The following is a 15597-nucleotide window of genomic DNA, read 5'->3' on the forward strand; positions in this document are numbered from 1 at the left end:
TACTGAAGCAATAAGTCAGATGAAAGCCTTTGCAATGTCTTTTCTCTTTGATTTTAAACACCCAGGAACGGTTGAAGATTATTTTAACAATCTTATTTCACAGACAGATACTCGGAGGGGGGGGGCTGTAAATATTCATAATTTTTAATATCTTATATGCTCCTGTCATTCAAATTTGAATCCGTTATTTTAGCAGCTGTCCCTGCGTGCAAATCCAGTTAAAGTGATAGAAATATGGAATTCCCTTTCATAAAAGACAATAAAGAGATTGTTTTCCCCCTCGCCTGGCACAAACCTCCAACAGAAATATATTAGTTTTAAAATGAGTCCTTGCAGCGAAACGGTAAAGGTTGCTGGTGTTTTATATAACAGGAACAAATGAGCCACTAAGCCTTGCTTTAGACCAGAAAGCATATTTGGGCAACTAAATGGTAAGATGATTGTAATAGTAGCTCAGTTTATTGTTCATGCAGAAGTATTATGAAAAACTAAAAGATGGATGCAACCTTTGAAAGTCTCATACTCGTATGTCATGTCATTTTTCTTATTCAACATTGAAAGTCCATTGTATACCCCTAAGGTTCCTGTCAGGCTGAGCTCTGCTGTAGATTCATTAGATGTCATCCACTGCATCTGCTCAGCTCAGCTCTGCTGTAACAACATATAATTGGTCAGCTTTATATTATGAACATACACAGCTTTATATAAGTTGTCAAATATTGTCAAATGGTATCCCCCATCTACAGGAAAACAAAGAAACAAGAGATAATACCAGAATGACAAAATCAGCCTACATTTTTGTAATAATGTTAAAATTAATATACAGACTATACAAAAGCTTATACCCTAACTGACTATTTAGATTTTCTAATGCTGGACATTATATGTTTTCTGTCAAAACTTAAAGAACCCCTTTTTGCAGCAGCTTATAAAAGTCAGAATTTCAAAATTATTAGTTTGTTGCATGTGAATAACTCACTACATGACTTGTAGTTGCATATAATAGATAATATAGCACAACATCCTACCTATTAATTTGATCTGCTATGCTCAGTGTGCTGTCTTTTCCATCATAATGGTTTATTTTTACAGTAGGAGGTTCTATCTTGGCAGAGAAAACATAATTAAAATAAACAATACAAATATGAAAACCATACATTCTAACAGAAATCATTTAGTTAATCTTAACTGAACTAAATTGATAAAAATTCAATCAGATTTCAAGCAGTTATTTAGAAAACATGCAAAGCCCTTTTCATAAAGTGTACGTTAATATCTGGTTTTAGTGGTGAGTTTATAGCATTGTTGATCTTTAACTTCCTCTACTGAGAGACATTTAAAGATGTGTTTTGAAAGCAGCACATTGTTTAATAGCTGAGTAAAATCCAGACATTGGTTTCCTTGGGAACCATATTTTTATCTTCCACCTAACATGCTTGTGTAATCTTTGCACAATCCTTTTCTGTCATCATTTTACTTTGAAATGCACCGGCTTTGTTTGTCATTACACCAAGTTGCAAAACTTCAGGACAGTTAAACAAGGATGGTCTTTAATTGCCACATTCATAAGGATACCTTGTTAAAGGGGTCATAGAATGCAAAACCGAGTTTACATTGTCATAGATGCATTACGATAGTTCAGTGGGTAAAATGGACGTACAGAGGAGTTGAAACCCCATCAACACCTTTCTCTGTAAATCTCATAATTCTAAACTTACACCATAAAACGGGCGAATGCAAACAAAGCCACGAATTGACGTAAATTCGGGGATGTTGCCTTATTTGGTCCTGGCCTGTACTTTTGTCACACCCCAAAATTGACAAACAGACCAGCCCACTGGTTCACTGGGTTCATGAATAGAGGTAGATGTAAGACACCAGTTTAGTTGTTTAGCCTACAGTTGGGTTTACTGCTAAAAGAATTACAAAGCAGACAGTTTCTCTACTGAAAATGAGCCAGAACCATGGGCGTAAATGCAGTGTTCTAGGCTGCACAGAGAAAGGGGAACATTTTTACAATCTTGCCAAGGAACGGAAGACTTGACAGGCATGGATTATTTTTGTCTATCAGAAGGTTCCTGCAAAGTCTGATGCTCAGCTGTTCATTTGCTCTAAGAATTTTACAGAAGACAGCTTTCAAAATCTTGGACAGTTCAAAGCAGGATTTGCTAAACCTCTTTTACTGAAACGAGTGGCTGTTCCGACCGTAAGGCCATCACAACCGTAAGCTGTAGGTATGTATTATTAAGATGCTAAGCTGTTGATAGCAATGATACCATGTCTATGGTGACCAGATTTGGGTATCTGAGGGTAGCTGGGCTGCTGACTGGCCCGGACCGGGCATTCGAACTGTGCCATCAGCTTCGGGGCTACTGTCACCGGGTCACGTTTGGTTGGTCCGTCCCCCACTGGCTCCCTGCCCCAGTCCCCCGGGGTTCCCGGACCAGCCCTGGAGCTGACGGCTCGGTTCTGCTGCAGTGTAGTCGACCAAAATCCCAGATGATATTAAGATTCCCCCTGGACATTTTTTTTAGGTATGAAAAGTAGGACATGTCCAGGAAAAAGAGGACGTCACCCTACCATATCAACAATTTGATGTTTTAGTGAGTGACTGCTTGTTGCTATGATGCGTCTTTGCTCAGCAGCTTCACTCATGGTAAACCAACCAATCAGCGCACAGCTCATCTAAATATTCCTGTGCATACCATAAAAGGAAGAAAACCTGTCGTTTTACTCAGGGGCTTTTAACCAGGCTTGTATTAGGGCTCATAGAACAGCAAATATGCCATTTTCAGCCCAACCAATGTTACACACCCTATTCAGAGACCTTAAGGATCAGCACTAAATACCCTATATAATCATTCAATGACCCCTTTAAGAGATGAAGATTCAGTTTTGTCTTCTTTACTGGAAATGATGTTTAATACAGTGACTGATATGTTTCAGTTGTCATCACACTTAAAAGATATTTAAGAATTTTTAGAAGAGAAAAGTATTATTCAAGTGTATATTATGCATATACTGTGTCTGAGGTTTAAACATAATGTCAAACTAATATTCTAACTGCAAATAAAATCACAATGATGTATGTCATTTGGGGAGATAACAAACTTAAAGATATGGACCATTCTTGATTTTTTTTTTTCCAAAGATTTGATCATATACAGGGAGCATTCATGTCTTTGGGTCACAGCTGCCTGATGAGAGCCTGATAATAGAGTCTGAAATTCTCCTTGGCAATGAACTGGGATGGGAGAAAGGAATGTAATCCAACTAGCTTTCAGGGTCTATTTCAACAACCTAAAATTTTTTAAATTAAACCTCTGTTATTTCATTCCACTGGCAAAACAAAACTCATCACATCGACCTTTCAAGTAGTTCCGAGGAGTTTATTTTTATTCATTTAAAGGATTTAGACACTAATTCTAGCCCCTTGTTAAAAAAATATAACTATGTTAATTTAGCAATAAAGTCCATTACTTTTATAACACCAGTAGTATATCCTTAATAACAGATTCAGGCTGTGAATGTAGACTTACCTGCCATACTGAGAACAACCGTTTTAAGAGAGAAAAATTTACTGAATTGCATCCGGAAACAGATAAACTCATATTATGATAACTGTGTGACTCCAAACAACCTTTCAGTCATTACAATGTTTTCCCTGATGTTGAATGATATTCAGATGCAATAATTAGAGAGCAGCAATGTGCTTTCTGAATGTGGCAGCATAACAGTTTCAAGGATAGCATCACGCAATAAATGAGGGCCTTTTGAAGTCAACACCAAAGCAGGATTTCTTCCACCATCTGTATAACTCTGGAGAGGCAGAAACACAATAAAGACAGAAGCTCTCCTCCCCCACTGTAACACACTCCAGCAGAGCTAATAAAGCACAGCGAACCAAAAATATTAAACTTCAGGTTATAACAGGACAGATGTCATCACCTCAAATGATTGAATGCTTTCCCAGCAGGCTTCACCGTGGTATGCAGCGCCGGAGTGGCACTAATTTAGGACTGGAGTTTCACGCCTCAGACAAGCCCACTAAATATAATGACCTATTATTATGAAAAATATGTAATTGTATACTTACAGGTTAAGTCTAATACATCACATTGTTCTTTAAAGGCTTTTCTTCACTGTTTTTTTTCCTAAAATCCTTCTAATACATGTTACGGTTACTTCAAAGTGCAAGTTTATTTAAACAAGAGTGCAAATTCGATACATTATTCTTCAACAATATTAGAATAAAAATTCTGGTTAAATAAGTGTCCACAGATATCCAAACCTTTAAGCGAAATAAAATAATTGAAAATATTAATAAAACCCATTTGCTCCAGTTTCCCTTGACTCTCTCGGACCTGCATCACATAAAAAATAATAATCTTAAAGATGTTAGCATATTCATTATGGAAAACACATTTGAACTTAATTAAGACATTTAAATTTATTTCGGAATATTCCATTTCACCTCTGGGTTGAACTTTTGCAAAGCATTCTGGGTTAAACATGCTCTTTTAATGACCATTGATCCAAAATACTTCATAAGGTGCATTATTGGGAATTTTGAGTCCAATTCTTTTTCATCCACTAGACATTCACACAGCCGTATAAAACTACGTAACCACTATATAGTGCTCTATGCAGGGGTTAGGAAAGATGTTCAGACACAGCCTCAGACACCATTGATCTGACGTGTTACTTGCCAAAAAAAAAGGTGCCAGTGTAGAGGGAGGTAGCCCAGGGAAGGAGGTAGCAGCGCAAGCGTTCCACTCATGGCTGAACACCAGCATTTAAAAACAAAAAAACAACAGCCCTTGCAGCCCAAAAACAAGACCATCCCACCAGGAATTGTTCAGGTCCCCCCCGGTTAGCCACTCTGGGCCTGGCGGTATGACAGGGGTAGTCTAATTTTCTTGGTTTACTCAGATTTCCTTCCTCCTTCTGCTCAGGCTACTATGTTTCATAAAGACAAGATCTGACTACAATGCCTCGCAAAGGTATTAATATCCCTTATCACAATATGGCATGGGCTCTAATGCATTTTATCAGGATTTTATTGAATAAACCAACACAGTTAGTGCATAAATTGAAGGAAAAAAATGTCTTTAACCGTTTTTACAAAATCTATATATGACTTCCATGTTCAGCCTCCATATTTTGCTATGCTACCTTTCCCTGTACTTAGCCTACAGCTGCCTGCAAGGCTTTTTTGGAGTATGTATTTAAAAGCTCTGCATATCTACAAGGAGGAATTTTTCTTCATTTTTCCTTGCAAGAGCACTAAAACTTTGCCAAAATAGATCAAAAGTATTTTTCCATTTGTGAAATTCCAAACTACAATTACCACCAACCTTCCTTTGTCATTACAAAATGAAAGCATGGCATGATGCTGCTATAACCATGTTTCAATTAAGGAAGGTTGGTTCAGGTTAATGTTCAGTATTGGATTTTACCACATATATTTATTGTTTTCCAGACTCCTGCTAATGACCTGATTGTCGGACTCCTGAGTGTTTTTTTTACTTTTAACAACACTTTATTTAGACAATTCAAAACCTATAAACAATTGACGTAAAACAAGTGTCAATTAAAAATTACTATTACTGTAAAAACAAGTGACAGCTAAAATTTATTAATTGAGGAGCTTGTTAAATTTTAGGTGTCCTTCATCTCACACAGTACATAAAATATTGTTTAAACCCCACAGCTGAAAAAAATCCTCCTTGTTCTGTGTGGCTCTGTCGAAGTGAAACTCCAGCCTTATTCTGGCTTTAATGTTGCACTTCCACAAAGCCACGTCATCAAGGTGATGTCCGTCCTGCAGTCTGTCTCTACGGGACAGGTAAATCACAATCGTTGCTTCACTGATTAAAAAAATTTCAAAGTCGGGCCATTGGCTTGTTTCTTCTATTTTGGCAAACTCCTCCTGAATCCTGATTGTTGAAACAGCAACATGTCTACGTTCATCTGACCTAATGAACCTCCAATTGGCATCACATGGTGAGTCAGAGTCAGAGTGTCCTCCCTGAGCCATATATATATATATATATATATATATATATATATATGTGTTTGTGTGTGTGTGAGTGGGGGGGGGTTGGGTGGTTGTATAAACTATCATTTAGGAATACCCACAACTTCATTTTATCAAAAGACACTTGATATTGATAATGGTTATGAACTTTGCAAAACACGGTATATATGAAAGGATGCTGTTCCTCCCATCATTAAGACCACAATATGTCTTATTTTTTTCCGATTGCCTGAAAACCATCAACAGCTTGTTACTGTATTTCTTTTATGTCCAGAAATACTGAAAATATGGCTCTAAGCCATTTTGTCATTGTTGTGTAGTTTCTAAGGGGGAAAAAACAGGTAGATTTCAAGGTTGACCTCTCATACTTGTTTTTTAGTAATCCTTGAAGCATGTTGGACTACAGCTGAAAATTATATCATTGTTCTTCCTCTTATTATTTTCCTGGTTTAAATTCATAGCTGTAAAACGTGTGGGCAGCCAAAGCTTCTGAGTCATCATACTTGGTTGGTTTATACTGCTAACATCCCTGATGGCAATTAAAGCTATTTTGGAGAAAATAAATACCAAGGATGGAAAAGTGTATTAGACTACAGGATGACTGTGGAAGCTTCCAAAACATTGCTGGGGTAATTTTGAGCAGATCCCTTTGTGGGTAATGAGAAGAAGGCTGGACTCCCACTGTTGCTGCCATGGCTCATCCTTGGCCTTGTCACAGGCAGGTGGACACATCCCTGCCAGCCAACAGAGGAGCAACCCCACAGATGGGAAAAGCTGCTCTTCTCAATGTTCCCACAGGATGGCCCTTGGCACTCGTCCTTCTCACTTTTATGATGCCCTTCATCTTCACAAAGTGCTTCACTGGGACAAACACAGACTGTGTAAACCAGTGACCTCTAAAGAAAAAACAACTATGGGCTTCAAGCCGTTCTCTCACAGCTCTGTCCATTTTAATGCCAGGAAGGGAACGCCAAACAAAAAGTCTCTTCACATAGTGAAGGAAGAGGTATTTATTCAGATAAAATGGAAAAGGAAACTCACAAAAGATGAGTTTCTTTCAAAGTCTGAGCTAGTTGAAAGACTATTCACACAGACATATGCAAAAAACATGCTGGTCTTTTGTTAACACACCACTTAACAAAACATTATAGAAGTGGGAGATCTATAGGTGTGTGAGAGGAAGCCCTGTTTGTGATAATGGAGGCTTTAAACTATCCTAATATGCTAGAGGGTATCCTCAATTCAGCCTGTCAAGAGTCTCCATTGAGCTTAAACATGCTGAAATCACGCTTTTATCAGTGCAGACTTACAAAAACTTAGCCAACAATGATTCACACTCTGGCTACAGCACTCAACCTAGACAGGAAGTAATTTCTTCCCATTTCCATCCTATGTGCCAATTAGGCATGGGACAATATGAGATTCTCACAGTTTTTCCTTGCATGAAATATCATTATATCATCCTATTTACACAAAAATAAAATGCATGCAGTATCTAAATCTGGTGACACATTATTAGTAATTTTTTCCAGATTTTACTTTAAATTCCCAGATGGAAAAAATTTGATCTGATGTTTTCTATTTCAGGATAACATGATGAGGAGTTGGCAAAAAATCTGCATGTGTGTAAGAAGAAAGTTGATTCCAGCAGCAGCAGTCAAATACACATATATGTACAAAATGATGAACAAAGTAATAGTCAATGTATGTCTAATTTCCTTTCCAATAGGCACACTAACAATTGGTGAAAGAAAATGGTATTGAACCCACATCTTCTGATTGCAGGATAATTATTCCTAATGTGTAAAGATAACCCAACATTTTGCCAAGCGCAAATAAAAAAAAAAACATTTATGAAGCAGGGCTATCTATCCATTATCCATCGTCTGATGCTTAAAGGCTGGTTATACTCTCGCAGCAGTGTGTCACAGTTAGCTTGTCCCAGGTATGACGCGGATTGATTTATGCTCAATATGGAAGCGTGGTCTGTGCTTTGTTATTCCACGACACAACGCAAAAGGGGACAATCAGGAACTATCTGTGGGTCTAGATACGGCGGGGCGGTGAGGAAGTGGGGGCAAGTTTATGCACCAACGGAGGGACATGAGGGCGAAAAAGAGCAGGGATCCAGGTGGAAAAAGGGTCCCAGCGCACTCGCGCACCTCGCTCCCCTAGCTGGTCCAACTTCACGAGTTGTTTTCCACGATACAAACAAAACAAGCTGGTAAGGTACCAAACAGGAAATATGGATAGTGTAGAGCGGATGTAGATTTGACCAATCAGAGGCCTCCGGTCTGCAGCACTGTCTACGGTCACCTACAATTTGGGAGAGGTGCAGCAGAGTGTCTGCGGCAGGGGGTGGGGATGTCTCTGCGTTCACTGTGACACCTATGCAGACGACCTGGTTTCGAAGTATAAATCCGCCTTCAGTCCTACAACATTGCATAGGGGGTGGAGACTATCTCTGGTCATTGTGAGAGAGGCAAGGTAATGGACAGGGCGCCATTCCGTCACAGGGAAAAGATAGGAAAAGGAATGTAAAAGGTATGTCAGACCAAAAATACATCTTTAAATATTGTATGCAAATCAGTCCCATATATTGATATAAATTTTCAATTAATGAAAAAATGACAGTCATTTTCTACATAATAACAGTGAGGGTTTTTGTAATATATTTTCAATTTTACTAGATTTTAAGAATTATAGCAAAGGTCAGTATATGAATGCAATTCAAATTGGATTCAGTGGTTTTAGTTTTAACTAAATAAATTATAGATATTTTAATTATGTTAGATAAATGCCAGCAGAAATTGTTGGGATCTGGAGGTCTGTCCACTTTCTCCACCAGAGGGCGTACAAGATCTCCTGGAGCCGGAGCTGATTGCACCACCTGTCTCTCATCTGCTCATCAGGAGATCCATATTTAAGGAGGTGGAGGGCTTCTCTCCAGTGCCAGAGTGTTTGCCAGTAACGGTTAGCAAGCCTGAGCCAACCATCCTGTCTGAAACTCTGACTCCTTGAGAACCAGAACCTGATCTGTTTTCTCCTCTCTGCTTCCTAGACTGAACCTGCCTGAAACCTGAAACCCTGAAGAGTTTCTCTGCCGCTGATCTGCCTGTCCTTTCTCAGAAGAACTCTGGAGAACAGTTCCTGTCAAAGATCTGCCTGCCCGCTCTCAGAAGATACTGGAAGGAAACTCTAATCAGTGATCTGCCTGCACTCAATAGGCTCTGCCTCGGCCTAGCCCTCAGCCTGCCGACAGCCTCTGGACCCTCAAGGTTCCCCCCCTCAGCTGCTCTGCTCTACTCCAGAACAGGCACAGCCCTGCACACTCTCAATCCTGCAGAATACCTTGACCTCCACTAACTCCTCTGTCCTCCTCTGCAGAAAACCCACTCGTGACCAGTCCATTCCCTTCCTGGATCTGATAAATCAGTGTACCTTTTCAGAACCCACTCGTGACCAGACGAGTTCCCCACTTGAACCTGATCATAAAACTTGTACATTCAACTTTAATAAACCTTTGAACTTTTCTCCTGCCTCTGAGTGTTCTGCATGTGGGTTAGACACGTTAAACCAAACATGACAGAAATAAAGAATAAACACTCATTAAAGTTTGTTTTCAACTGTTTTCTTAACAAGATGTTATACCTTGTTACCCTGCATCTCTTTATATTGTGACACCCAGAGGCAAATTCATGAGGTCAGTTTCAGGTGCTAAGTATGTGCAAACCTAAGCTTTCAATGTCCTTCTGAGCGAGCCCAGTCAGATCTGTTTCTAGTAAAGCCCAACCGAGCAAACATTGTTAAACTGCACAATAGCTACCACATCTAAATAATCCATTTGTCTGCATTTAAAGGAAATTCTGCCTATATTTATGATTTTCTTATGTTAATTAAAGCAAAGTAAATGGATTTCTAAAAGGAAAAAGCTGACTGTGTTACGCAGATTTCAGAAAGAAGTAAAGAGAGCTGGTGGTATTTTTGGAAGAGTGAGAAAAACAGCCAGATAAATGCAACCTGCTGTACTGATGAATTTATAATAAAAAAGGTTGGCGGGATATCACAGAATTTAATATTGTTCTCCGTTTTTATCAGATCTGACTTGTATCAATGCAAATATTTTTTGAGCCTAAAAACTGTTAATATTATTTAAAGCTATAATTAAAACACAGACCATCATCCTCCGGATTGCTTAACATTAAAATATAGAGAAATATTATAAAAGAAAAAGAAGAAACCAATGAAAAAATGTTTTGTGTCTGCAACAGAAACCAAATTTTTTTATATATTTATATATTTTTTTAATATAACTTCAATCAATATTATTTCATCTCCAAATTAATTAAAAAGGGATTTTTGTCTTGCTATATTTCACAATCTGCAAGATATCTTGTTGATATATAAACCTCCTTATCATGTGATTCCTTGTGTCAAATGTCGTTAATAAAGTTTTGACAATTTACTCATCAGTTCAGTATTTCAATTAGGAGAGCAGATCTGTGACCTAATACATTAAAACTGCTTAGCATGATTGGTTTGTTTTCAACTTCATGTTTTTTTTACTGTGATCTGCTTATTGAATTTAGTGTAGGGACTTTGAAATTATGCAGAGTAACACATCTGCAGAAAGAAGAGGAGATTGCATTGCTTTGTCAAATTCCCCACAGGGGTATACTGTAGCAGCTTTCTACTCAACCTGTTACTGTCTAACAGATATGCTGCTCAAAGCTTGCCAACTTTAGCTTTTGAATATTTTACTTTTTATTTACAAGGACCAAATTACACATATTAACTAACCAGACAAATAAAAATAAAAAAGAAAATCTCAGACAGAATATATATTTCATAAGCAATAAGCTGCTCTTAAAAAAAACCATGCTAAACCAGCTCAATAACAGGGAGGGCAGATTTTGCATGCAATTCCAAAAAAAGAAAATTAAAAACAATCCACTGGACTTTGTTTCCAAGTTTGAAGATGTTTTGCTTCCCATCCAGGAAGCTTTTTCAATTCAAAATGTCAGGAATAGCGTTGAGTTCAAGGTTTAATACAGTAGCCCAACAAAACCTTGTTTCTGTTTTGAAAACATGCTAATTGAAACGGTTGAAGGAGTCCACTCCTTTGTCCTGGATGGGAAGCGAAACGTTTTCAAACTTGGAAACAAAGCCCATTGGATTGTTTTTAATTTTCTTATTTTGGAATGACCATGATCTGGATGACTGACAATCTTTACCAGCATTTTGCATGTACAGTACCTTAAGTGGTTTCAAACATTTGTAAGAAGACTTACTTCTTTTCTGCATCAAATAAGTTATTTTCCCTAGGGGCACACTATTATTATTTTCAGGAGGTCACATTTTTGTAGAAAGGGGAATAGGATTTTTCACTTTATCGCAATACTTTTCTTAGCAATTGCCAAAATTACTTCTGTAGCCTTCTTAGTGTGATTTGTATTTGGATTGGAATTTGTGAAATTCACTAATGCAAACTGAAGTTTTAAACCATTGTTGTGATTTTTCTAAACAACCAAATATATTTTCACTTTAGAAAAGTGTAGTGGCCTAATTTTATTACAGGTAAGCTGTCCAGCAGTATGAAAAATCATCTCTTTAGTTGATACAGACCAGGAAAACTTACATCACTCCATCACTTTTCTGGTAATTCAGTGTTAGGATACATAATCCAACAAATATTTGTCGTTTCAAAATTGTAATTTTTTTTAATCGATGCTAACAGGTCTATGCAAAGTGATAACAGTTAAGATGCCTAAAGGTAACCAAAATCAAAACAATAATTTAACTTTTCTCAGGTTGATGTTAGATACCCACTATCCTAAAGGAGGATAGTACTGTAGGTTTCTAACAGATCTAAAGATCAACTATAAAAAAAAGCACCATCAACAGTCTCAGTCAGTTTTCTGAATTGATGTAATCCACCCCCATCAACCGCAGCCAGCTGAACACTCTTGACCTCTCTCATTATATCAATAATAGATGTGCTGGTGTGGAGACTGTAAACGTATTTTAGAAGTTTACACAAGTGCCGCAGCTCCCTGCATGGACACACACACAGTCACATGATGAGGATTATATGATAGTCAGAGCTGTTGAAGGTTTGCTTCATTACCTCCACAGAAGCCAGCAGGGGTCCTGCTGGTTTCCATATCAGCCAAGCACCACTGTGAGTATAGACTGAGTGCAAGAGATGAATGTTTTTTTAAGTAATATTGGGGTTATTTGAAGCCTTTGCATTATTTTCCCAATTGTTATCTGATAGTCAGTTGTTTGTGTTCTGCTCTATAATTTGGTAAAAATTTGATATATGATGTGCATCAAATAAAGCTGCCAATAAAAAAAGAAAAAGAAATCTTATATTTGCATACCTGCTTCTGTTAATGTTAGTTTATGTCATTGTGTGTCTTCTTTTCCAACTAGGTAACATTGGCAGGATGCATTAAGCTTAAAGAGATAACCAGAAATGTATTTAGCAATGCAGAAACCAAATTTAAGTTTCCAAAACAGCTCAAATTAAATCTTTAAATGAAATATGTAGTTTAGATTATTTACATCATTTCAACAAAGGCTTTAGTCTTTGTTGAAATATTCTCTTATAGTGTCATATAAGAGAGAAGTGACTGATTCCAAATTAGACTTTTGACATTGAAAAAACAAATCCAGTTTTAAAAATAATAATGCTACTGTATTGATTTCAGGACTAATTATTCCGAATAGGTCTATCTTAGTAGATATAATAATCGATTGGACCATCCTTCCTCTGTCCTACACAGTAGCATACATTCATATCACCGGTTACATATGGCTTTGAGAATTAAAAGAACCTCATTCCATTAAGACTAGTATGATATATACCATAAATTGTCACAGATGTTTGAAAACTGTAGTAAAATCAAATTTAGTTATCAGACAAGAATTAAAGCCTATAGGTCATGGGTTTTTTTTTCTGCCCAAAACATAATTCTGTTGAGACAATCAACTATTTACACTCTTTAAAATTTATAAACTTCAGAACAATTCAGTTAACCCGAGTGTTGTTATGGGGTGTAGAAGAAACCAGAGTATATAGACCCTTCTCATTTATTTAGAGAAAGCCAACAATTGGTCTACAAATCATTTAGCTTTAAGGATATGAATTGAAACTTTGTGTCCCCGTGCAGCTCCTCTGACTTGCATAAAATGGGCTATGATGTGGAGGTAATGCAAAGTTAACCATATAATTTCTACCTACATCATCTAACCAAAACTTTTACTGCAGTAGTTGTGCTTTAGGGAAATAAAAAGTATGATGAGATCCTTTTAGAATGTGTGTGGGAGAGGTCAGTTTCCAATGTAATTCTGAAATACAACCACAGCCAATGTGAAATTTGTTTATGAATATTGATTCTTTAAGCACTGGATGCTGCTTAACATGTTTTTTTTATGTTTAGTCCTTAAAGGTATAGTGGAGGATTTTCACCAATTTTTAAAAAGAACCTCTGCACTTTAAAAAAAAAAAAAAGCACATGCACAACGCTGTACTCACCCCCAAAAGGGAGCGCCTATTAAATGTGTGTGAGAGCATGCACAAACACATTTCTCCTCTCCTACAATTTCTAGCATCCTATTTGGTGAAGTGTAGAAGTCCCTGCTGCAGTACTGCAAACCTACAAAGTTGGAATGGTGTTTCTGACCTCTTTTTTTCTCTCTAAATCTAATTAGGACTTAACACTTCTCTTTTAGTTTCATTAGAACACAGGTCAGGTCTTCAAAAATAAATTTCTTGAGCACATATTTTTATGGAAAAAAGTCATTTTATCTTTTATGCTGTTTTGGGTTGACTTGCCCTTCCCCTTGGAGTGGTATTTCAACCAGTTCCATTGTGTAACTTATTTCACCATTGATAATAATACTCTCTCACTACCTTTGGCAAACATCTTCACAAGGTGTTTTGTTTTTGTTGCTAAGTTAATGAGCACATGTTGCACCAAAATGCGTTCAACTCTGAGCCACAGAACCCATGATCTATCTGAACAAAATGAAGGCTGAGCATTCTCATAGTCTTAATACTTAAAGGTATATTGAAGGATCTTCGCAAATTTTTGAAAAGACCCACCCGCTCCACAAAAAAATGTTACATGCACCACCCTGTACCGAGAGGGAATGCCTATTAAAAGCATGTGAGAGCGTGCACGAGCACATTTCTCCTCGTGTACGCTCTGTTTAAAAGTTGCCGTTTGCATCACTCATATAAGCTTAGTTCCAGATAGAAGATTTGCAATTTTTCCACTATGTCAGACTCACCACTGGTAAGTGAAAATGGGGATGAGCAAATAGGAGCACTTACTTAAACATATCACCAGAATGATTGACAATTTGAAGGACCACTTATTTTGATGATCCACCCAGAAAAGGAAAATCTTCCACTATACCTTTAAACTCAGAGATATGTTAATCACAAAAAAATCAATGAATATTTAAATCAAAGGTGCTGTAAACATGCAAGACAATGATATGTTAATTAAAATGATAAATAAGCAAAGTCTGGGTTTTTAGAGAGATGTCAAAGTTTAAGTTGGCAAAGTTTGTCCCAAATCTTTGCTAAAAGCTCATAATTTCTGCAGACTGACATTTATGCTGAATCTAATTATACGAACTTGAAATTATTACAAATTTATGTATCTGTTTACCAGGACATGATTGGCACAGAGAATAATTAGAGCAGAATCCAGTCAATATAATGAAGATAATTAAATGCAGATTTTAAGAAGAGTGACAGGACACCATAGTCTGACTGGATCAACTGCTGTATTTATCATTAGGAGGCATTTTTGGCAATTAAAAAAGGCATTAAAAAAATAAGGTTAAAAGTAGGTTAATCACTCCAAAAATGTTGACTTCTTTAATTCTCAAAACAGTTTAAATTAGGAGGAATTCAGATTTTTTTTAAAAAGCTTTCGAACAGCTTCAATTAGTCCTGCATGTCATCAAATCTACAAAGCAATTGTTATTCCCTAAACGATCCTCCGTTATCATCTGGCACTTTAAAAAAAAAAAAAATGGATTAAACTCTTAATAGGGAGCTACTCAACAGCAAAATTCTTTATTTCTGGTGCACATTTAATTAGCTTTTTTTTTTAGACAAAATGTTCCACAGTTGCTTTAGCTTTCAGTTTTGTTTAAAAGTCCAGAATTACATTTTTATCGCTCATTTGGCTGGAAGAGCTTGAAGCTGCTTGTTTTTTTCCCTAGAAAGGATCCACCACTCCTGCACAGTAATCATTTTTCTGTAAATGTTCTTTTTGCAGAGCTCATCAGCACCTCTTTCTTCAAACTGTTTTTTTGATAGACTCTCTTTGTGAGGGATGTTCTTCATTTTCTACTTCAAAATTCTTTGATAAGCTGTGTTTTCTAAGAGCTTTTTACACTTCAAAGTTAAAGGAAACAATTAGGATACAATGTCAAAATGTATTACATTAAATGGTTTATCTTAAAACTGACTATAGGCTATAATGTATAAGGCTATACTTTGTATAAGGCTATAATATGGCTATAATATGGTT

The 15597-nt window shown here is 36.9% G+C and overlaps 1 protein-coding gene across 4 annotated transcripts in view; it reads right to left on the reverse strand.

The window, feature by feature from the left end:
- LOC107096105 (metabotropic glutamate receptor 2-like) overlaps positions 1-15597 on the reverse strand; it is a 49476-nt gene that overhangs the window by 27818 nt on the left and 6061 nt on the right. The window lies entirely within an intron of this gene.

Source organism: Cyprinodon variegatus, unplaced genomic scaffold (genome assembly GCF_000732505.1).
Source record: "Cyprinodon variegatus isolate N-32 unplaced genomic scaffold, C_variegatus-1.0 Scaffold599, whole genome shotgun sequence".
Lineage (NCBI taxonomy): Eukaryota > Metazoa > Chordata > Actinopteri > Cyprinodontiformes > Cyprinodontidae > Cyprinodon > Cyprinodon variegatus.